At 38.5% G+C, this 24893-nt stretch overlaps 1 protein-coding gene across 2 annotated transcripts in view; it reads right to left on the bottom strand.

Annotated features, from left to right (window-relative positions):
* Positions 1-24893, bottom strand: part of ELOVL6 (ELOVL fatty acid elongase 6) — a 136172-nt gene that overhangs the window by 9568 nt on the left and 101711 nt on the right. The window lies entirely within an intron of this gene.

Genomic DNA, 24893 nt, shown 5'->3' with positions numbered 1-24893 from the left:
ATTACCCATACTTAGAAGACTGTCTGCCACTGATGGGAAAGAGATATACAGATGATTCATATTCATTTGCATTGATCCAGAAGCATCATCAAATGTTTTGTAAACAAGAGCAACAAAACTTCTCAGTGCTTTATTCTGAAGACCATCCATACACGGTGCTCCTTGTCCCCATCGATGTACCAAAAAGGGGTCAGGGCAAAGCAGAATGGATTCAGGGCAGGATCGAATGAAGAAGTTAGTGACCTTTATGCTTCAGCTTGAGAACTCTCCCTTAGGGATGAGATGGGATTGGCTGAAAACTCTTGGAACGATCTCAAGTCTGTCCTATGTCTAATCATTTTCGAAGCATCCCCCACCCCCTGCCCTGCTTCCAGCTTGATTGCCTGAATACCTGTTTGTTTTTCTCAGCCAACTCTTCCTTTACATTTGGACTGGCCTTATCAGCGTAGACCTCCTCAGCTACCTATCCTTTTGGACCCCTGCAGGAGCCTCTAAACCACAACCATCATCGGTTCCCCCCTTATACTCTCTGATCCATCTCTCTCCCAGAAGCCAGCAGGAGAAGCTAGCTCTCCACTCAAGTTCACTCCTCCTACTAGTGTAACCACATACCAACACTGTTCGAACCCTGTTCTTCCAAGTCCCATCTCGTGTTTGCCTCCACACAGGCAAGGTACTCAAAGATAGTTGAAAAGTAAACTGACTTATGGCTTTTTTTTATCAAGGAACTGCCAAGGAAACAAGAGAGCTCAGAAATGTGTTGAGCTCAATAATGCAACCTGGAGTGTGAGAGAGCTTTGCAGCTGGAACAAGCAGTCTCCATTCCGGAGTGATCCCCTAGGCATATGTCCTAGAGCACGCAGACCACGCTCATGACTGGAAACAAAGTTGGCTGACCGCGTGGGGAGCCGTCCTTGGCCATCCTTCTTCTGGCAGCATCCCTTCAAGGGTCTAAGTCAGTTAGGAGATTAACCAGTAAACAGCTGTTGCATAGAGTAAACAGCCTCACCAAATTGGGACCAGGAGTTTTAGTCTCTCTTCAGAGGCATTATTGTTTATTTAACATTTCTTAAGAGTTGCTTCAGAATAAGTCATTTAGGGACACCTGGGGTGGTTCAGCCCAGGGTGTGATCCTGATCCTGGAGACCAGGGGATCGAGTCCCACATCGGGCTCCCTGCATGGGGCCTGCTTCTCCCTCTGCCTGTGTCTCTGCCTCTCTCTCTGTGTGTCTCTCACGAATAAATAAATAACATCTTAAAAAAAAAAAAGTCATTTACTAAGGCCATGGGGTCCACACACATGCATCCACCAACCAGAACTAAAGATCAATGTTCCATAAAACCAAGGTAATAAAGTTGCATTCCTGGCAACTGTTTATTAAGTTGGGACTTTGTAAGTAGTTTCTCAAGTGATGCACAGCCTACATTAAATGGAGTTACTCTTTCCAACATATAAAATGATCCTGCATAGGATTTTTGGTGTCACTTTACAGTTGTAGATCCTATTTAATCCTTTAGTAGCTTCCTGATGCCTACAGAATAAGAACCGCCCCCCCCCAACTCCTTAATAGGACCTACAAAGTTCTGAATGGCTTCTCTGTCCTCAGTCTCCACCCTTCGCACCTGCTATTCTCTTTCTGCTCAGTGCAAGCCAATCATTCTAGCACCTTCTTATTCTTATCCGTTCTGTTTCCTGCCTTAGGAACTCTGCATATATGTCCTCCCAGGGAGCTTTTCTCCCTGTTCACCCCAAGGCTGTTCCTTCTCACTTTATCTCAAAGAAATGTCCCCTCCTAGTGGAATGACCTGTGTCTTTATAGTCAATAAACTGCCCTAATAAAGAGCGGAGAACTGGATTTCATTGGTAAAGTCAGGTAATGGAGATTTTTTTGTCTTACTGGAATTATTTTTTTATGTGTTGTCTATCTTGTCCGATGATGGCTAAATTGTAATATGAAAAGTTGCCACCATTACCAAGTTAAGGTACTTGGCACATTGGACCCTTTGTGCTGCTATGAAGGTAACATGGAAATATGGATGTGGCATCTCCACTGAGCATATGTAGCAGACCCTGTTGATTAGGCCTCCAAGAGCCAAGTCCTTCCTCTGTCTCCATTTTAAAAGAATTCTGATTTTGTCCAGTTTCTCTCAATTCATAATTCTCCTAAGGAAGGTGACATTATCTTCAATTTAGGAGTAAATACTAATTACTTCAGCAAGTTATAGTAATCCTATTTCCCTTGCCAGTGATGTGTTAGGGGTGGGCACTGACCCCCTTCTGGCCAACGTGACATGAGGACTGGGCTGTTGCGCACCTTTGGGGAAGGTTTCCTTGCTCTTTACTATGTATTGCCTGGAACTGAAGCAGCCATCTCCCAACAGGAGGGGGCTACCATGTGGACATAACTAACTCAGAGAGGATGGCAAAGTATTCCTGCAAAATGTGACCGAGCTATGGAGTTAACCAATCTTTCAATGACCCTATTGCAAGGCTTCTTGGTTTTGATAAAACTTTTTTATCGTACAAGCATTTGGGGTTCTGCTTTCAATTACCTGCACTCCAGGAGACGCAACACACAAGATCTGATTTTCAGTAGACCTTTGAACACTAGTTAACATTTTGCGGCTATGCAATGCATCTAAGTCAAAATACTGCTGGTCAGCTACTTACTACTACATAAATTATCTGCTTTCCATAAACCAGTGGGAAGGAAATAAGTCAATGACTTTTGAATAAGCCCAAAGCAGAGAAACACACAAGTGACACAACTTTCAGTATGTATCACTCTCTGCTCATTAGCCCCTGGTCTAGGACTTTTCTGAACCATTAGCATATTGTCTGAAATATGTGATATTATAAATTGTACTTTTACAACAGAGTTATTTTTAGCCATTTTTTTTATTTTGTTGCCTCCAATGTTAGTGGTTCTGATTTCAAAATGACAATTTTCTCATTTTTTCAAAGTAAATAAGTAAAATTCTCAGTAAAAAACCAGAACCACTAAGTAAATTTAATGGTACAGCTCCATACATGGTCAATTATAGTTTTATATTTTCAGGAAAGTGGAAGGGGAATGTTCTGTTCAGGCGTTAAAGATTGGGGTGTCGCTTTTGTTTTTTGTTTTCTTCATTCTGTGAACTAGCTAATTGTAAGGAAATAGTGTAAAAACTCATCTTCATTAGTAACCAATTTATCAATAAATCACATCCATCACTGTTGTTGAATGATGTTCAAAGACTGAAATGGATAAGAAAATCTCTTCACTAAAGGAGCAGAGTTTAAGCTCAAAAACAAAACAAAACAAACAAAGAACACCCAGAGCTAACGCCAGCCCACTGTACACAGCAGGTAGAGCCTCTCCTCTACTGTGTTTTGCTGCTAGACTCTGTGCTTTACACATGATCAGAGTAGACAATGCCTCTGGAATAGTCACTGTCCTTTAATCTTCTTGAGTCTCAAAAATTGTTGCAGTTTATACCCGATTTCTCTCTCTTTTTTTTTTTAAGATTTTATTTATTCATGAGAGAGACACAGAGAGGCAGAGGCATAAGCAGAAGGAGAAGCAGGCTCCATGCAGGGAGCCTGATGCAGGACTTGATCCCAGATCCCGGGATCACGCCCTGAGTCGAAGGCAGACGCTCAGCCTCTGAGCCACCCAGGCGTCCCTACACCCGATTTCTTAAGTATTGGCACAGTTTAATTTATTCTTTCAACTGTTACATATTTATTGGCAATGTCCCCAGTGCCAGGGTGATAAGAATCAATAAGCTTACTCTGGCTGGTGGTGGTGGTGGTACTGGAAGACTTCAGATGAAGTGGTATTTGACTTCGAGAGAAATAGGTGTTTGAAGTTTGGAGGTCAGGGTACAAGGAGGTCATCAGAGCACCGCAGAATTCAAAATTTAGATATGATGTTGCCACAATATTGCTGGCAACAAATGTATAGCACATATTATTGTCCCATATCTGGACATAAGCCTCACTCCCTAAGCTCTGAACAATAAGGCCGACTCAGAACAGAGGACAGTGCATTTTTCAGGGAAACCGTCAGTGCCAGCCATCGGGCCTATGTGTCTGTGGGCAAAGGCGCTTTGTTGTGATGCGACAATGCTCCTGCCGGGGAGTCGTCAGGGAGCTACTTAGCCAAAGGGATGATTGTCATCTGTGAGAAGCCAGTAGCTCTGCCCCTGGTACATCTCTGTCATGGTATACTTTGGAACCATGTAGCTTCTTATTCTAACTAGGCACGGGCCGTTAGGCTATGATACTTTACCAAAATATACTTTAGGTCAGGAGACATTTCCTTCTTAAGTTACATCATCTTTTTTTCTTTAATTAATTCATTTATTTAAGTGATCTCAACACCAATGTGGGGCTCATGACCCTGAGATCAAGAGTTGCATGCTCTACCAACTGAGCCAGCCAGACGCCCCTGAAGTTACATCATCTTGAGAGACAGTGTTATGTAAAAGGCAAATATGCAGCTTATGTTTTGCTACTCGCAGTCTTGTCCTTGCTTATACTCGTGGCAGATATTTCTGATCAATCTTGACACTCTTTCTGGCCATGCCTGGACTGGGCACCAACACTCTCAACCACTCTGAACCATTCTGACAAATGAGGGCTGCAAATTCTAGTCACACAGTGCTCTCACTTGCTCATTTTATGACTGAGCAAACTAACTTCTGTAAGTCTTTATTCATCTGAAATGTTAATAGTGTCTAATGTGCATAGCAGTTCTATGAATCTTGTAGGACAATATAAGTAAGGTCTTTAGTTAGCATAGAGCCTCTGATTTCTAGGTGCTGAATAAAACGGTTTTTATTATATTATTGCTTTATTACTATTTATCATTATTATTAATGCCACTTTACTTGGTCTGTCCTTCAATTTGGAAAGCACTTTTACCTGTCTAATCTCACTGTGTTAGGTGAGAGAGGTCAAAGCTAATTAGCCCTAACTGAAAGTGAAGAAAATATATAGACAGAGAATTTCATTTGCACTGATGACTGTTCATATCATTAAGCATTTTGTAGAAAGTGTTTACTGTCAAGGTGTTTCATTCCACGAGCCAACTTTGCATAAAACAAGTGACAGCCAGCAAGTTCACAATAGGATGTGAAATATGCATTTTCCACAGAACATCTTAAAGAAGAACATCTTTTTCTTTATGGAAAAGCCTCTGGTTCATGTAAAAATTTTTTTCCAATCAGATGATAAAGATTATTCTAAATCTAGGACCTCAAAGAGGCTGAGAGTCTGGGCCATCATATTTAGTGAGGGCAGATTAGCGCAATACTGCATGTCTATTCCAGCTCTAAGGTTACACTGGCATTTTTTATTAAGAAATATATATATTTTAAAAATATTTTATTTATTTATTCATGAAAGACACAGAAACATATGCATAGGGAAAAGCAGGCTCCCTTTGGGGAGCCTGATGCAGAACTCGATCCTAGGACCCTGGGATCATGCCCTGAACCAACGGCAGATGCTCAACCACTGAGCCACCCAGGTGCCCCAAGAAATACATAATTTTTCTTGTTGTAGTCCGGTTTTGATTGTTAACAGATATTGGACTAGGAGAAAGCATGGTGAAGGGAGAAGTAAATGTTTCTGCTCTTTTTCAGCTACGGTACGCACAAAGCCAGCAAGATCTGGAAGAAAGCATGGCCTTATTAACTAAGGTGCTTCTTCTCAAACAAATGTTCTACATTAGTCCAGAAGAAGTCTGCTTCTTCATCATTAGCCATTTGCCATGGCATGCACTCAAGGAAATACCAAGAATGCCTATTGGACTGTAAATTGTGGTACTCGGAGTGGAAGAGGGAGGGAGCCTTCTCTCTTACACTATACATACATTTCTGCTTTGCTCGACTGTTTTAAAACAAGCATTTTTTTAAAATTTTTTATTTATTTATGATAGTCACAGAGAGAGAGGGGCAGAGACACAGGCAGAGGGAGAAGCAGGCTCCATGCACTGGGAGCCCGACGTGGGATTCGATCCCGGGTCCCCAGGATCGCGCCCCGGGCCAAAGGCAGGCGTCAAACCGCTGCGCTACCCAGGGATCCCTATAACAAGCATATTTTAGATTGACAATTGGAAAAAAATTTTGAATGTGTGCTTAGCTACAACTGACATAATTAATAAACAATCACAATTGCCCTAGCTTGCAAGGCTTTACAGAAACTTTTTAGTGTGAAGTTGAGATAAAACACAAATCCCTAACCAGCCAGCCCATGGATGACACATGGCCATTGAGACTAGTGGGAAACACTGGGAGGCAATACATGTATATCCGGTTGGATTCTTCTTTAGACACATAATATGCTACATTACGCACATGTTGAAATGTTTAGAGTAAAAGTTTGGAAAACAAGTTCTCATTTTCAGGTTTTATTAGTTTTCTTCCCTTCACAAGGGAAGTATTGGAGATCTTTCTGAAAAAAATGTGAGAGACATGGCAAATTTTCTTTCAAACCCCGGCTTTTACCATGAGGCCTAATCATTTATCAACTTGAGAGAAGTTGGAATAACTGTATTCCAGTCTTCCAATTTTACTGCCATCCCAAGTGGATATTCTGAATAATCCCAATAATAATCACAGAATTCCAGAATTCTGCTCTGGGTAGAAGGACTCTTAGGTATAATCATCAATAATCCTTTCAATTATTTCAGCTTGAACATCAATGGTAGATAAGCTTAGTCTTACGCTGTTCTCTTATTGGGCCTCCACTTACATGCAAGGGATTTTGGAATCCAAACAAAGTTTCTGAAAGATTTTTATTCTAAAGTGCCAACCACCTGAACCCCTCACCCTGCTAACTCAACAACCAAAGGTGTAATTACTTTTAGGATTGGGCAATGAAAATGTTTTATTATACTTGCATCCTATAATCAGAAAAAGGAAAAAAAAAGTGTTAGATTTTGTCAGTTGTCAAAACATGGCAACAGTTGATCCAACAGTAGCAACTCTACAAACATAGGAGAGGTCACTGATTTTCCTGATAACGAAACCTGAATTACCATTTGTCATAGACTCTGACAGTTTTCAGAGTAGTAGAATATTCAATGATCCCAGAAGAGGTTAAAGCAAATTAACAACAACCCCACAATGCACTCTAATGCCTTTCGATTCCAGAGTTAATACAGTTAACACAGTGCTTGTGTTGTGGAATAATGGCATCTCCATGTCACATCATCCTTTATTTATTTATTTATTTATTTATTTATTTTATTTATTTATTTATTTATTTATACAAAGTGCAATCTGGCTTCTAAAGCTTTTCCACACCTGATGACAGGCATCTTTAATAGAGAATGTCTACTTAAAGTTTGGTCTAATATTTAGCGTTATGTTAAAAGTACATTTTCTAATAATAATATAACAAACCAACAAGATGTACTCTTTTTTTGCCCAATAAATCATCAGTTAAATGGGAATATACACTGTAGTTTTTGATAATTTACTTCCCCTACTCTTTAACAAGTAGAGGAGGGTACAATTTCATCTCAGTTACTGAGTGATCGTTTCTGGGTTTGACTCACTTGTCTTGATTGGAATGTTTAACCAGACATTTCCATTAGAAAGTCTTTCAAACAACTTGTGGACCAAGACACATGAGGCTAAAATTGCATATTATATATATCAAAATTGAAAATACACACATCGGGATCCCTGGGTGGCACAGTGGTTTGGCGCCTGCCTTTGGCCCAGGGCGCGATCCTGGAGACCCGGGATGGAATCCCACGTCAGGCTCCCGGTGCATGGAGCCTGCTTCTCCCTCTGTCTGTGTCTCTGCCTCTCTCTCTCTCTCTCTGTGTGTGTGACTATCATAAATAAAAAAAAAAAAAAAAGAAAGAAAATACACACATTTTCTATTATAGTACTTCCATCGTTGGAAACACAACATACCCTTCAGGCAAACTTGCAAAAATAAGCCATACTGTATGTTTCATAATATAGAAAAGATGGTTAGAACATAACCTGAAAGTCCATTGATATGAGAAGGCTTAAATAAATTACAACAAACATAATACAACTATAAAGTGTGCCAGGTATATCCGCTTTAGGTGCTGACATGGAGAAACTCCAAGATATAGGATGATTAAGTGAAAAATACAAGGAGCGAAGCATTCAGTATGGTATGATCCAATTGGTGTACATTTTAAAAAGGTTATAAGGTTACACATACATGTACTCATAGCTACAGAAATACTTATGGAAAAAAAACCCTTCAAACTGTTAACAATGATTCTTACCAGAATTTTGTTTTACAACAGCCATGTATTGCTCTTTCTCAGAAGCTATTAGAAACCTAATTTTTAGTGCCCATTTCTAATATTTATAATCTGATGCTAAATAAGTCTTGGGATTTATTATTTAAAAAAAAAGGATATGTTAAAAGTCTAAACAGTCTTAGGTAATGACTGCTTTGCTTCTCAGAGATCAGTCAGATTAGATGGAGGTTTTAGTCTAGAGAGGAATCAGATAGCCAATAAGCAATCATGAAAAAGACCAGAAATTAATCATTGAAAACTGAGTAAAAGTACTGAGTAGAAAAGCTGAGCCTAGTTCAGGATACATATGGCCTCTGTTGAGAACTATCACTTAAGCCTTGAAGCATGATGTAGGTCCCCCCTTCATTTCTTTTGATGGTACCTGTCAAATAGTATCACAGATGATATGCATGAACTCTTAATTAAAATATTCCATGTTGGGCAGCCCGGGGGGCTCAGTGGTTTAGTGCCGCCTTCAGCCCAGGGCCTGATCCTGGAGACCCGGGATCAAGTCCCACATCGGGCTCCCTGCATGGAGCCTGCTTCTCCCTCTGCCTGTGTCTCTGCCTCTCTCTCTCTCTGTCTCTCATGAATAAATAAATAAAATCTTTATAAAATAAAATAAAATAAAATAAAATAAAATAAAATAAAATAAAATAAAATATTTCATGTTGCAGTGTGCAATCTATCGGACCTAAAGGCTTCATGGAAGAAGTGGTAGGTGAGGGAAGTCTTGCAGAGACTACATAGAAGGTATCTTAATAGGTAACATGGTTCCCTGACAGACAAACAGGAAGTGGGTGCACACTCTAGGACTGCTCTCTCCACTCCCCACAAATCTGCTCATTAAATCTAGAAAATTTCAGTCTCAAACAGATTTTTTTTTTTTCAAACAGATGTTCTTATTTAATCTTTGTCAGGAAGGGTTTACTCAATTCACTTTCTGATGGAACCGTTTATTCTCAACTTGGAAAACTAAGCATTAAAAAAAAAGGAAAAGCCTTATGAGTCTGAGTATTGCTTAGATAATACTGTGGGTATAGTCCTTGCATCTGGAGCATGCAACTGGATATAACACACTTGCTCCAGGTATCTGACAAGGCAAAGAAATGCTGGCTCAAGTTAAAAAAAAAAAAAGTCACCTGATAAAAAACAGCCTTGCAGGGTGGGGAAGCAAGAGGAGTGGGGAGATTAAAAAATAATAATGGTAAGGACAATTGGTATGATGATAGATTCCAATTAGAATTCCCTCCCCCCAAAAAACATAATATCTGCCTACAGAACATCCTAACATTTTAATTTGAATTTGAAATTTTAAGATTCCACAGTGTCTCATAAAACAGACAGGATTTTCTTTCACTTTTATTTGAGCTACTATCATTATGTTTTAATCTGAGACATAGGAATTTCAACTCTTTGGAACTAGTAACCTCAGCCCCATCAGGGCCAGAGTGGAAGGTAGCCACTGCCTACTTCACCCTGACTCTCAAACCACACGATGCCAGCTTCAGTTCTAGTAGACGAGTACTTGACTGTGCAAGCACTGTGCTGGATGCTGGCATAGTATTTCACATTTGAAGAATTTTGTTGAACTCCTCTATTATGAAATTGATTTTTACAACTTCATGGAACATCACTATCCTGGTTATAGAGACAAAGACATAGGCACGGAAAGGGCAGGGCACACGGGCCCAAGGTTACCTAGCTACTAAGCACCACAATCTTCTGACCATAGCTCCAGTGCCGATATTGAACTCCCTACCAGGCTATCATTTAGCGTAATTTTTCTCAGCCTGATTGGATACTATTGCAATCACCAAAAAGGGCTCAAACAATTCTAACATCTAGGACCCATCTCCAACGAACCTCGGATTTGGAGGCATGAACGGGTCTGAGTTAGGGTCACCCTGTAGACTTTACCCTCCAAGACACCTTCCTGCCTATTCCCTCCCTCACCCATCATTCCTACTTCATGAACCTTTGGATGAAGCTGTTCAGAAGGTGATGAAGAAAGTGACTTATCTATGCATCAGTGCTGTGCTAGAGAGAACCCTTGTCCCTGAATTTTGAGCCTTAGAGTTCTGGTAAAGTTTATAAAATTAATGTCTTTTGATGGGTATGTTTTCTGCCATTGCCTTAACCACTGATTGAGAATGTCATCTAATGCATTCCAGGGCAAGTGGAGCTGGCCCACAAGTTTCAAAGACATTTGGAGAGAACAATGTGCTGGTTTTCAGACTTTTACAATGGGAACCAAGAGATAAAGTACTACCCTTAAGTGACCCCAAGTACAAGTGACCCCAAGGACAGCAGAAAATTAAAATAGGTGAGTTGTATGAATTAAAAGGAACCTAAAAATAAATGTGGGCAGTAACAAAGATTAATGTTGAAGCCAAAAAACTCACCAAGATCACAGAAGTGGTTAGTCATCTTGTTTCTACAAAAAATTCATTCCTTTGAAAAAAGCTCTTAATCCCTTTTGGAACATTGTGACTTTTTGAGAACAGTGGTTATTCCAGTGTTAAAACTAATAGCACTGCCCCACTAACTCCAATGCACAGTCTTCACTAGGTTTCACAGCTACACGAGAAAGCCAAATTTCTTTATTTCTGAGGGACAATAAATGAAAATTTCTTTGGGAGAGTACTTAAATCGAAATATAACATTATCTGTTGTAAAAATAAAGGGATTCTCTTTTAAAAAACAAGGTCCAGGGCAGCCCGGGTGGCTCAGCGGTTTAGCACCTGCCTTCAGCCCAGGGTATGATCCTGGAGACCCGGGATCGAGTCCCGCATCGGGCTCCCTGCATGGAGCTTGCTTCTGAGAGCCTCTCACCTCCACAACCTAAACTTCCTTTTACTCCAAGAAGCCTGAGAACCTTCCCTCTCCTGCACCTCAACAGCCAAACCAGAGCCTCCATAGTTTAGCACAACAAGGCAATAGGAACTCATGGCTCCAATTTAATCACAAAATGATTTTAAAAACAAAAATCATAGCACAGATAAGGACATTTTTATACATTTGTGTATGCCAGGTCTAATTAAAGAAGAAAAATTCACTTTGTTCCTTAATTGTTCTACAGATCATCACTTGCTTCCCATGTCCACCTTTCCTGTTAATCCAAATTGTTTCAGTAGAGAGTTCAGATGGGACAAGTTTGTTATCTACTAGCAGCAAAAAAAGAAAATGGCCAAAATGGCTAAAATGGCTGCTTATTTAATATACCTATGAAAAGTTTTATACATAAAATTTCACCTATCTTGATCTCATCAAGTAAGACATGCACATCCTTCAAAAAGACTGTTAATGGGGATCTTTGGGTGGCTCAGAGGTTTAAGCGCCTGCCTTCGGCCCATGGCATGATCCTGGAGACCCGGGATTGAGTCCCACATCAGGCTCCCTGCGTGGAGCCTGCTTCTCCCTCTGCCTGTGCCTCTGCCTCTCTCTCTCTCTGTGGCTCTCATGAATAAATAAATAAAATCTTTAAAAAAAAAAAAGACTGTTAATGTAATGAGGACTTAAAATGTTAATGACCAATAAAATATAAGATCCACTGAGATTATACATGTGAAAATATTTTTAGTAACTATGGCATCATCTAGAAGTTTAAGGTATTATCAGAAAGGCAGCCTGGTGTTAGGCCAAGAAAATCAGATAATCAGATTTCTAATCATCTTCACTTGTTGAGTGCTTTAAAGGTCTCATAATCTCATAAATCTTGTCACTTTCTTTATAAAATGGAGGTGGCACTGTTTAATATTCTGCCTACATTACAAGTTGTCATGAGGATCACATAAGCTAATGTATGTTAAAATCACTGACTCGATGACAGTAAAACATTATTATTGATACCACTACTATCACTCTTTCCTCAACAAATCTTTTTCTGACTATGTCGTTCTCATTTACAATCTCTCTAATTTAAGGGCTAGGAACATGCTTAAATTGTCCTCCTTATTTGTGCTTTTCTTTCTTTCTCATAAAAAATTCTTTTCAAGGTCAACCTGTTAGATTTTAATGACAATATTTTGGTAACATTCAAGAAGACACATCTATGCAGACATTTGTCTTTTAGAAAAAAATCTTATCTGACTACTAGCAGATTAACAATTGAAAACAGTGCCACCAAAAACAAGACAGAGAGCATTAAAGCTCAGATCCCTTGTTTTGATACGGGAAAAAATGTCAAGCCCATCCAGTGTCTTGGCTGGAATCACAAGTTTCTGGAAATATTTCCATCTCTTATGTTTCTATAACACATGTGCCCCCGAGCTCATAGGAGTTGATAGCTGGAACACGGTGCACCTGGATTGGCTTCGCATTTTGACCACTTCTATCCTAGGTGGGTTCTTTCCAAGGAGGAATTTTATTTTTTAATACTCAAGGCAGAAAAAAGCTTAAAATGGCATTAAGTGTGCTTTCACAAATTATCCTAAAGGTTTGTGAGACATAAGACAGGGAAGTTGTGCCTGTGAATTACCCATGGCCCTTAGGCATCTGTAAATAATAGAAACTCCATGGATATTCGTGTGTTGTGAGATTCATGATGTTGACTGAGTACGACTGGTAATACAAACACAGGTTTGAAAAAGTCTAGACACTTTGCTGGTCTTCTCTTGCTTCACATATTTTCAGGCTATTGAATTTTCCAAATGGCCCTAGGATGCATACCTAAACTCCTCAGGCCTCCATAAATTTCCTTAGAGAAGAAGGCCTTCTTACTTCAATATTACCTGTGAGTGTAGAGGAACAAAGAGGATTCCTTCCTCCTCTGGTCCTTGACCTCCCAGTCATACCAGCAAATAAGATGGCGTCCTTGGGACACCTGGGCGGCTCAGTGGTAGAGCATCTGCCTTTGGCTCAGAGCATGATCCCAGGGTCCTAGGACTGAGTCCTGCATCAGGCTCCCCATAGGGAGCCTGCTTCTCCCTCTGCTTCTCTCTGTGTCTCTCATGAATAAATAAAATTTTAAAAAATAAAAATAAAAAGATGGTGTCCTTGAAGTTTTAGGGGTTTTCTCTTTTCTGGAGGAAAATCCTGTTTCCATCTGATGTTTGAGAAGGGAAATAAAAAGATATAGCCAGAACACAAATGGAAGACTGTTGGTTTGTGTTTGGCATTTCTGGTCTCACTTTCTGGCCTTCTCCCGTGTCCTTGCTCCTTTCCATTCCTGTAATCTATGGTCCTTCACAACTTTGAGCTTCAAAGTAAAGATTCTTTTGCTTCTCTATTTCATTCATTATAATATCTCAGTTAGGTGTTAGAAGACAATATGATCAAAGGAGAGATGGAATGAAACTCCCTTACTCTTTCTGGGAAGTTAGAGAAAGTTTCAAGTGATAGAAGTGCATAGAGTCCAAGTCTCTGAGGAATTCCAGACAGGGAAGGGGCAGGGCTTTTTATTAATCATTCATTTATTCAACCAATTTTTATGTGCCAAGTACTCTTTTGGGTGAGAGAGAGGCTTAAAATTTTAGGACTTGGAGAAGTTTAAAAAGAATATGAATATATTATTAGGATAGGATATTAGGAAAAGAATATGGATATATTATTTACAAAAGTAAACTCAACAGATAGGTCTTGCATTTCATGGAGCTTACATTTTAAAGCAGGACAGAGATAATATATCAAGAAATATATAACATGCCAGGTGATGATAAGAAAGATTAGGGAGGGCTGGGTGGGGATTGGGCTTGTTGTTTTATTATTTTTATATATTCCATGTTATTTCCATATATATAAATGGAAACCTTAATAATATAGTGACATCTGAGCAAAGACCTGAAGGAAGTGATGCAGTGAGCCCCACAGCTGTCCTCTATACCATGGCCTTGACCATATCCTTCCACTGGATCCCTAGGTCAAACTGTGCCCCTATTTCTTTGTCTCCTGGAGCTGGAACTGCGACTGACCCATCAAGTCCCTTATGTCAGCAAGAGCTTTATGCTCATGAGTTCTGTCTTCAATGGGCTAGGATAGATCCACAGAAGTAAGCTGAAGCCAAAATCTCATACTTTCCAATTTTTATTACTCTAGGAGTAATATACCTAAACTGAGAGTAAGGAAGGAGCCTTAGATGTTTCCTAGTTCAAACTCCTATACTTCAAGCAATCACTTCAACAATACCAATTAGGAGGATTTTCTACTTAAATGACTTTTAAAATATTGGAACCAAAGACCAATCAAAAAATCCAAATGGAAGCAACATATGCCTTTGATAAAAATGCAAAAATTATTTCCTGAAATAAATCAAAGTAACCAGTAGTCTGACTTCCATTTTTTTTTAAATTCATTTATTCATGAGAGACACAGAGAGGCAGAGACACAAGCAGAAGAGAAGTCCATTCCCTGCGGGGAGCAATGTAGGACTCGATCCCAGAACTCCGGGATCATGCCCTGAGCCAAAGGCAGACGCGCAACTGCAATGAAGAGATGATAGAATGAAACCTAACTTGATCAAAATTATTGCAAGTGAGGTGGTGTTACATGGAAGGATTATGATATAGAGCTGGTAATATAGTACAAGCACACTAGGAAACTGAGCAACAGTATAGTAGTCATCTCCAGTGTCAACACCAACAGAGTTGAAGAAATTGCTTAATGATGATTCAGAACTTAAAGCTATAAACTGAATTTGCTGATAAATAAAAATGAATTCGTGACAAGGATGGAAGAAAAGAGAGTGCAATGTCTTGGGACAAAAATGCTATGAAGCACAAGAGGATGAGGATGAACTCAGAACTATGATCTATAATTTATTGTATATAACTATATATGGTAAGGTGTCAAAAGCATTTATTATAGAATCATAAGTGTCATCCATGAACCTCTTTAGCAGCACCTTAGAAATCTTAAATTAAGGAACTCCTTCGGGTGCTGTTACATTTAAATATCAGAACCAGTAAATCTTACTTTAACATTGAGACAAAAACATGGTGCCTAACACGAGCAAAATCAGAAAGCATGGACACCCCAAGAGAAAACTGATTTATCAGACTGTTTCTGAGTTTATTCATTTAAAAAATTTATCCTAGCTATGGCTACCACTTTTATTATTTCTCAGAGTGTGGATGCTCTTAAGATCTGCTGACAAATGCACAGAAGGAGGAAAAAAAATGATATTTTCAGAGACTTAATTCATCCAGACAGCTGGTTTATTTTAAAGGAAGCTACTAAGCCACTCACCAGTAAAATTAAGAAATTAAGAAAAACTAAAAATACTAAGTGTTGGTAAGGATAGGGAGCAACTAGAATTTTCATATGCTGATGGTGGAAGTGTGAATTGGTACAGAACTTTTAGTAACATCTGAACAAAGACCTGAAGGAAGTGGCAGGATCTACTAAAGCTAAGCCCTTTGACTGAGCAACTCCTCTCTTAGCTAGATGCCTAACAGAAAGGCCAACATAAGACACGTTGTATCATAACTATCTGCAAAGTAAAAATGACCCAAATGTCTATCTGTAAGAGAATGACATAAATGAAGTACTATATATAGTAATGAGAACAAGGGAACTATCGCTACATGCAAAAACAGAGAATTCTCACAAATACAGTGTTAAAGGATCTAGACACACAAGAGTATAAATTGTACAGTGTTCATATGAAGTTCAAATATAGGTAAAATTGATTGATAGAAGTCAGAGGGATGCCTGGGTGGCTCAGTGGCTGGGAATCTGTCTTTGGCTCAGGGCATGATCCCAGAGTCCTGGGATCAAGTCCTGTATTGGGCTCCCCACAGGGAATGGGCTTCTCCCTCTGCCTGTGTCTCTGCCTCTCTCTGTGTCTCTCATGAATAAATGAATAAAATGTTAAATTAAAAAAAAAGGAGGTCAGACTGCTGGTTACTTTTGGGGAGATAATAATTCAGAAGGGGAAAGAGAAGCTTCTGGGGTACTGATAATGTTCTAGATCTTGATCTGGGTGGAGACTACACAAGTGAGTTAACTTTGTTTAAAAAAAATCATTGTTTTGAATTAATTCCTTGGAATAGATTCTCAACAGTGGAATTACTGAGTGAAGGACTGGCTATGAAATTGTCATAAAATTCTGTGTCAAATCACTCTGAGTTTGACGCATGATAGGACATCCAAAGAAGAAAAAGCACACTGTACGAAACAGGAACTCAAGAGATATGGCAAATCATATATGCATGTAAGAGGAGAGATGTGGAGTGGGGGAAGCTAGAGTCATGGAGACATTTCACTCACAGGAAGACCTAGCAGAACTATGAGATAGTGTTTGGGGGGTTCTTTGCTTCTCACAGCTCTGTGGAGATGGCACTAGGCCAACCAGGAAGCTGATTGAGATATGATGCTCTCATGAAAGGTTACCAGAACACTGATGTTATTTCAGGTGCAAGAATCCAGTTAATAGTCCATGGAGCTGGATAAAATGGCTATGGAAAGGTCAGAGACAAATAAGAAATGCATGAGTAAGGATCAAGTATGCCATAATTGATCAAAGTCATAGCCTCATGCCTATCCAGAGTTTATCATGCACTGGACTTCCTAGCTACTGAACATGTCCCCCAAATCTCTATTAAACACGTATTGTCAGTGTAGGGAGTCTCTGAATTTGGGGGTGGAGGAGAGTGTAGTGTTCAAGGAGCATGCAAGATGTCTGAAATTATGTAAGAATTTTAATTATAGTGAACCATGGAGGTTAGTACAAATGCAGATTTCCAGGATCCAATTTAATAACTTTGGTGGAAGATCCAGAAATGGAAAATTTTTAAAAGACATTCCAAGTGTTTTGATGCAAATGGTCCACATGTTACAGTTTGAGAAACTCAGCAAAGTTTCTCCTCCTTCCCCGGCTTATAAAATCATATTCCACCCCTCCCTTCTTTCATATTCACCTTTTATGGACGTCACAAAGACTGTCTGGGTTGGCAACTTTAGTTTTGACCTTGCTGGTTAAATAAGCAGCATGCATTGAGCAAAGAAAAAGGGTATGGGTCAGACCAACTAATTCTGACAACGTTACCTATAAACTGTGTGTCTATGGGTAAATTTCTTAATCTCTAAGCCTTAGTTCCTTCATCTGGCAATAGGGACATAGTTGCATTTTACATAGCTGTGCATCATGACATTTTGAAAAATTGGTATATATGAGATTAATAAGGACACATGTGATATGTAAATTCTGAAGGAATATGAATGCCCTACATCTAAAATATACTCAAGAATGACATAATTTCAAAGCTGATGGCCAAACTGATAGAAATTATAATATTGCCACACTAGAGTTCCATATTAGTGGGAACCAGAAATACCATCTTTGGTCAGTATCTTCTGAACTATGCTGTTCTTTAGGTGCCTCAGAAGTCTGAGGTGTGATTTTTTGTGACTACTAAGCTGTTATTCTGACAATTACTGCTGATAAATTATAACAATGCCATACAAGTATTCATTAAGTGGGGGTGCTAGTGGTAGAACAGAGAAACATGTATGTATCAGAAACCAAGAATTTTGGAATGAAGAAACAAAACTTAGACACAATGAAAAGTTACTATTAGGTAGGAACTTACCGTGTGTTTAAAATTATTCCTATGGGGGTGAGAGTGGGGGCACCTGGCTGGCTCATAAGGTAGAGCATGCAACTCGTCATGTAGGGATTTTGAGTTTGAGCCCCACTTTGGGCATAGAGCTTACTTTAAATAAAGCCAGGTATTACCTATTTAAAAAAAGATTTAAAAGAATGAAATTATTCCTATGGAAAAATGGATTTGAATCATGAAAGTTCTGAAATACGTGAATATTTTTGAAATTTTCAAGAAACTCATCTATCTCAAAAAACGTGACACTCTTGGGCACTTAGGTGGCTCAGTGGTTGAGTGTCTCCTTTGGCTCAGGTTGTCGTCCCAGGGTTCTGGGATCGAGTACCACATCAAGCTCCCTACTGGGAGCCTGCTTCTCCCTCTGCTCGTGTCTCTGCCTCTCTCTGTGTCTCTCATGAATAAATAAATAAAATCTTAAAAAAAAAAAGTGACACCCTTATAATAGTATTTCCTTCGTAGGTCTGTTGTGAGGATGATTAAGATAGTATCAATAAAGCACCTAGCTTATATCATCTAAATTGGTTATTAGGTTTGGAAATTTAGAGCAAAACCTAGGATTTCTTCTTTGTTGGAACAGAAGGGACACGTTCATTTTAAAGTAGAGTAATCCAAATTTGTTTTGGAAAATGAAGAATTTTCAGGATAAAAGTTTTCATTTAATATTGAGAACTACCTCCTGTCCCTCTCCTCCCACAAAGGTTTTCACAATTACTTGCAAGACCCAAAGAAGTTTGGCTAAAATCCTTAGTTCTTGTATTACTCTAAAGCCTAAGAGTGGATAATAAGTCTGATTTTGTCTCTCCTTCATATTTTTGTGGTTTTGATAACATAGTCCTTTATTTCGTATTCTTTTAGTTAAAACAAACAGACCACTCTGAGAAAACTACTCCCTTAGAAATATTTTTTATAAAATTCAGTTGCTATTCTTGCACCTTGGCTCACATTTCTTTCTTACTATAAGACTGGGGTTATCTGAACAGCCTGAAAACTTGGCAGTTAATTATTCTCATTTTTGGACTTGGTCCAATTCAGGAAACAATAAAAGACTTCCGGTGGTTTGCAAGCCCAGCTGTCTCTGACACTCCTCTTCGTTCTATAAAAATTCTTGAATGAGTTTCTTAGTGTGCACCTGCCATTAATGTCACGTCAGGGAAAGTCACCCTTTCCTTTGTTTGTAGTTACTTAAGCTGCATCAAGAAATAATCATTTAAAATTTATAGTGGGATGAAGGGGGAGTCCATTTTTTCCTGCCTCTCTGAATAAAGATTACAGATAAATGATTTTATTAATTTTTGAAGTGTTTAAAATTGTACATCTATTTAGGATTTGTAAAGTCTATCATGGGCTTTGCCTAGAAGTTTTTAAGGCAACAAGAAATAATCGAATGCCAGGCCAAGGTGACCCTGATCCAGAAGCTTCCAGTCTGTCCAATCACTCCCACTCAGATGTTTCAGTGGAACTATGTGTGGAATGTTTGTGCCAAAACCAACATCATGGTGTTGTGGCTTGAATTTCTGATAAGAGTCAAAATGAGAATGTATATTACTTTCTATCAAAGTGTGGGTATAGCAATAGCAACTAGAAGTGGGTGTCCTTTATTCATATTTCTATGAATTTAACTCTTAAAGATCCAATTTGTGCCCATCACCAACAGAATTCTGCACACGTACATACCATATATTGCTTGTAAGACATATTATCCATCTGGTCATTTACTGATTTGAGACATTATGGTGAATCCTACTTCATGCTCCAATATGGAGATTCAGGAGAAGAGTGACACAGTTGCTCCCTCATAAGCCACAAGAAGTAGTCTTTGAAACAACAAAAAAATTTGACTTTGGTTCTTTGGAACTACTCTGGATACAATTCCACTTGCAATCTTAGTCTGTGTTCATGAATGTGAAGGAAGAATTATAGAATATATTATAAAGGGTTAATACAAAGAGGATCAATAAAATATTCATAGGTTGCTTCTGTATCTTGGGATTGTAAATAATGCTATCATTAACATAAGGGTACATATATCTTTTTAAATTTGGATAAATATTTTTAAAAAAGGAATTGCTAGATCATATGGTAGTTCTAGTTCTATTTTTAATTTCTCTTTTTAAAAAAAAAGATTTTATTTACTTACTAGAGAGAGAGAGAGAGAATAAACAGAGGGAGAAGGAGAAGCAGACTCCCTGCTGAGCAGGGATCCCGACACAAGGCTCAATCCCAGGACTACAGGATCATAACCTGAGCCAAAGGCAGACGGCCAATCGACTAAGCCACCCAGGTGCACCCCCCTTTTTTTAATTTCTAGAGGGACCTCCATACTGATTTCCACTGTGGCTGCACCAAATTTACATTCCCACCAACAATGCACGAAGGTTCCTTTTCTATACATGCTCACCAATACTTGTTATTTCTTGTCTCTTGGTAATAGCCATTCTAACAAGTGTGAGTTGTCCTCTCATTGTGGTTTTGATATTGAATTTTCTAAGCCTCATATTATTATGCATATTAACTCTTTATCAGATAAATGATTTGAAAATATCTTCTTCCATTCTACAGATTGTTTTTTTCATTTTGTTTATGGTCCGTTTACCGTGCAAGTGTTTTGGTTTGATGTAGTTCCATTTGCTCATTTTTTGCTTTTGGTTTCAGATCCAAAAAAATCATTGCTAAGACTGATGTCAAAGAGTTTACTGCCTGTTTTCTTTCAGGAATTTTATAGTTTCAGATCTTACATTTATGTATTTAATCCATTTCGAGTTATTTTTTGTGTGTGGTGTAAGATAGTGGTCCAGTTTCATTCTTTTGCATTTGGCTGAACTGTTTTCCCAGGACCATTTATTGAAGAGACTGTCCTTTCCCCATTGTATATTCTCAGCTCCTCTGTCATAATAAATTAATTGGCTTATTTCTGAACTCTCTATTCTGTTCTACTGATCTTTGTGTCTGCTTTTATGCCAATATCATATGGTTTTGATTACTATAGCTTTGTAATATAGCTTGAAATCAGGAAGTGTGATGCTTCCAGCTTCACCCGTTTCTCAAGATTCCTTTTGTTATTTGGAAACCTGTGAGTTTCCATACAAATTTTAGGATTGTTTGTTCTACCTCTGTGAAAAATGCTAAAAAGGCTATTAGAATTTTGATAGGGATTGCATTGAATCTGTAGTTGCTTTGGGTAGTAGTATGGACACTTCAACAATATTAACTCTTTCAGTCCATGAGCACAAATTATCTTTCCATTTATTTGCGCATCTCCTTCAACTTTTTTTTTTTTAAATCAATGTCTTATGGTTTTCAGTGTGTAGATCTTTATCTTCTTTGGTTAAATTTATCCCTAAATATTTTATTCATTTTGGTGCAATTGTAAATGGGATTTTTTCTTAGTTTTTCTTTCTGCTAGTTCTTTTTTTTTAATTATTGGAGTTCAATTTGCCAACATATAGCATAACACCCAGTGCTCATCCCATCAAGTGCCCCCCTCAGTGCCCGTCACCCAGTCACCCCCACCCCCCGCCCACCTCCCTTTCCACCACCCCTTGTTCATTTCCCAGAGTTAGGAGTCTCTCATGTTCTGTCTCCCTCTGCTAGTTCATTATTAATGTATAAAAACATAATATTTGTATTTTGCAACTTTACTGTATTCATCTATTATCTCTAACAGGTTTTTGGTAGATACTTTAGGATTTTCTGTATATAATATCATGTCATCTGAAAAGCATGAAAATTTTACTTCTTCTTTTCTGATCTGGATGTCTTTTATTTCTTTTTCTTGCCCAATTGCCCTGTCCGGGACTTCTAGTACTATGTTGAATAAAAGTGGCAAGAGAGGGCATCCTTGTCTTGTTCCTAAACTTAGAGGAAAAGCTTTCAGCTTTTCATAACTGAGTATAATGTTGGCTGTGGGCTTGCCATACATGGTCTTAATATTATGTTGAGGTATGTTCCCTCTATGCCCACTTTGTATTGTGCAATTCAGTTTGCTAACATTTTGTAGAGAATGTTTGCATCTATGTTCATCAGGATTATCAGTCTGTAACTTTCTTTAATTGCAGTCTATAATTTAATATAATTAATTTAATTAAATAAATTAATTATATTAATTATTAATTTAATATTATTAATTTAATTATTAAATTAATTTAATTAATTTAATATAATTTCTTTAATTATCAGTCTATAATTTCTTTAATATCCTTGTTTGGTTTTGTTACCAGGGTAATGCTGACTTTGTAAAAAGAGTTTGGAAGAATACTTCCTCTTCCACATTTTGCATGAGTTTGAAAGGGATTGCTATTCTTTTGAACGTTTGGTAGAATTTACCAGTGAAGCTGCCTTTTGTTTGCTGAGTTTGTTGTTGTTGTTGTTTACTGATCTAGTAATCGATCTGTTCTGATCTTCTATTTCTTCATGATCAAGACTTGGTAGGGTGTATGTTTCTAAGAATATACCCATTTTTGGGGGTTGTCCAATTTGCTCATAGTAATCCTTTATGATGCTTTGTATTTCTGTGGTATCAGTTGTAAGATCTCCTCTTTCATTTCTGAATTTATTTGAATCCTGTCTTTTTTTAGTGGGTTAGTCTAGATAAAGATTTGTCCGTTGTTTATCTTTTTAAGAACCAGCTCTTTGTTTCATTGGCCTTATTTTCCTTTAGTTTCTGTTTCATTTATTTCTGTTCTGATCTTTGTTATATATGTCCCTCTATTAACTTTGGGCTTTCTTTTTCTAGTTCCTTAAAGTGTGAAGTTAGGTTGTTTGAGATTTTCTTCTTTCTTGAGGTAGGCATTTATCATTATAAACCCTTGTTATTGCCTTTGCTGCATCCTATATGTTTTGCTAGGTTGTATTTCCATTTTCACTTGTTTCAAAGTATTTTTTTTTAATTTTTCTTTTGATTTCTTCTTTCACTCATTGGTTGTTCAGAAGCATGTTGTTTAATCTCCACATATTTGCGAATTTCCTAGCTTTCTTCTTGTAATTGATTTCTAGTCATATTATTGTGCTCGGAAGAGATGCCTGATAGAATTTTAATACTCTTAAGTTTATTAAGACTTGTGTTATGGCCCAATATATTGTCTGTCCTAGAGAATGATCCATATATGCTTGAGAAGAATGTGTATTCTATTGCTTTTAGATAGGATGTTCTGTATATATCTGTTAAGTCCATCTGGTCTAACAAACCTTTGTGATTATCCAAGCAGTCTGTTTTACTTTTTTTTTTTTTTTTTGTCTGTTTTACTTTTAATGTATTTCAGTAGTTGAGGATATGCCAAGGTCTATTGATGTCCCAAATGAGAGGATCTCTCTCAGCACTTGGATTCAAGTTGATGGGATGATAACCCCTCAGGCAGCAGCTTGTAACATGTGCAAATATAGTCCTGTGAGACCATAAACAGAAGCCTGTTGGTCACCACAGCTAGGTGACCTGGAGGTATCCCCTGGCAGCAGCCACAAAAATCAGGGCAGCAGATGAGGCTACAAGGACCTTTCTGGGAAATACGTGCAAAGTGTACCAAGGCAGAGGAGAACACAAAGATGGAGCCCACTAACCTTGGTCCCTGGAGAGTACCCCAGCAGGCCCCTACATGTATGTTAATTTCGATGCTTGTCCTTTGGTCTGATGTTTTAAAATAAGCAAATGAGCCTCTTAATCAGCTCTTTCTGCACTCGGCCCTGGGATGGGTGAGTCTAAGTACACAAGCCCTTTAAGAGCTGCTTTTCAGGTTGATATAGACTTGAAGCTCTTGTGTGCTCAAACCCCACTGATTTTCAAAGGTAGATATTTTGGGGCCTCATCTCTCAGGTGCACATCTTAAAAGTTGAGATGTCTGATGTGGGGTTCAAACCCTTCACTCCTCAGGGAAAAGCTCCAGGTTTTCAGTTGACCCCCCGATTATGGGTTTTTGTGCCTATGGTGGACTTTATGGTGAGACTGTGTCTCAAGGCACACCTACAACTTCAATATGGGTTTTTTTTTTTTTTCCCATTTGCCTGATGTAGAGGAACCTCTCAGCTGCTTTTAAGAATTTTTTTCAGTGGAAACTGTTCTATATATAGCTATAGATTTGGTGTGTCCATAGGAGGTCGTGAGTTCAGGATCTTTCTACGTTGCCATCTTGATCTGGAAGCTACCTTTTCTTTTAATGACTTCAAGCTTTAACCTAGTTCTACTCTGAATTTAAGGATCAAAGTCCTTAGGAGCACAGAAAATTACATATACATCCTAGAGATATCAATCAGCAGATTAGAGAACACTCTAGTCCAATTCCTTAACTCTTGGGTGTGATTAAAAATGGGTTTGGTTTCAGCAAAAACATATGGGATGACAAGAAGCATTATAAGAAGTTAAGATAAAATCTCCTGAACCAGGTTGTCTGTTTTGTTCAAGATTGCAAAAGCTGTAGAGTTTGAAACATGTTCTTTTTAAAGGCAAGAATTAGGTTTTCTTCTCAGTTCTCTCTTAAGTTCTGCAGTCTTGCCCTGGTCCCTTTTGATTTTATTAAAAAAAATTTTTTTTGGAACCAACCTAGTGTACCTACAGTTTAAAGCTAAACCTTTATAGAGAACCCAGATCACTACTCCCCATAAGACAACTCTGAGTAGCTAATGACTCATAATTTCAAGCTGTAGACAATTATATAAAGCTGTATTGAAGATTTCTTTTTTTTTTAATGGTCTTCTTTTTTAAAGATTTTTATTTTCTATTTATTCATGAGAGACACAGAGGGAGAGGCAGGGAGCCCGACATGGGACTCGATCCCCGGTCTCCAGGATCACACCCTGGGCCGAAGGCAGGTGCTAAACCGCTGAGCCACCTGGGCTGGCCTGTATTGAAGGTTTCTGCTCCAGCTCTGGGTTAAAACAAATTCCTAGAAACAGTGAACAATCTCTCTTGGCTACTTCAATTACCCTGGACATTCTTTCTTTCTTTCTTTTTTTTAAAATATTTATTTATTTATTCATGAGAGACACAGAGAGAGAGGGGCAGAGACACAGGCAGAGGGAGAAACAGGCTCCATGCAGGGAACCCGATGTGGGACTCGATCCC

This window comes from Nyctereutes procyonoides, unplaced genomic scaffold (assembly GCF_905146905.1).
Source record: "Nyctereutes procyonoides isolate TBG_1078 unplaced genomic scaffold, NYPRO_anot_genome, whole genome shotgun sequence".
In the NCBI taxonomy this organism is placed as follows: domain Eukaryota; kingdom Metazoa; phylum Chordata; class Mammalia; order Carnivora; family Canidae; genus Nyctereutes; species Nyctereutes procyonoides.
Note: the sequence above shows the minus strand (reverse complement) of the source record. Positions and strands in the feature narration are given on the sequence as shown.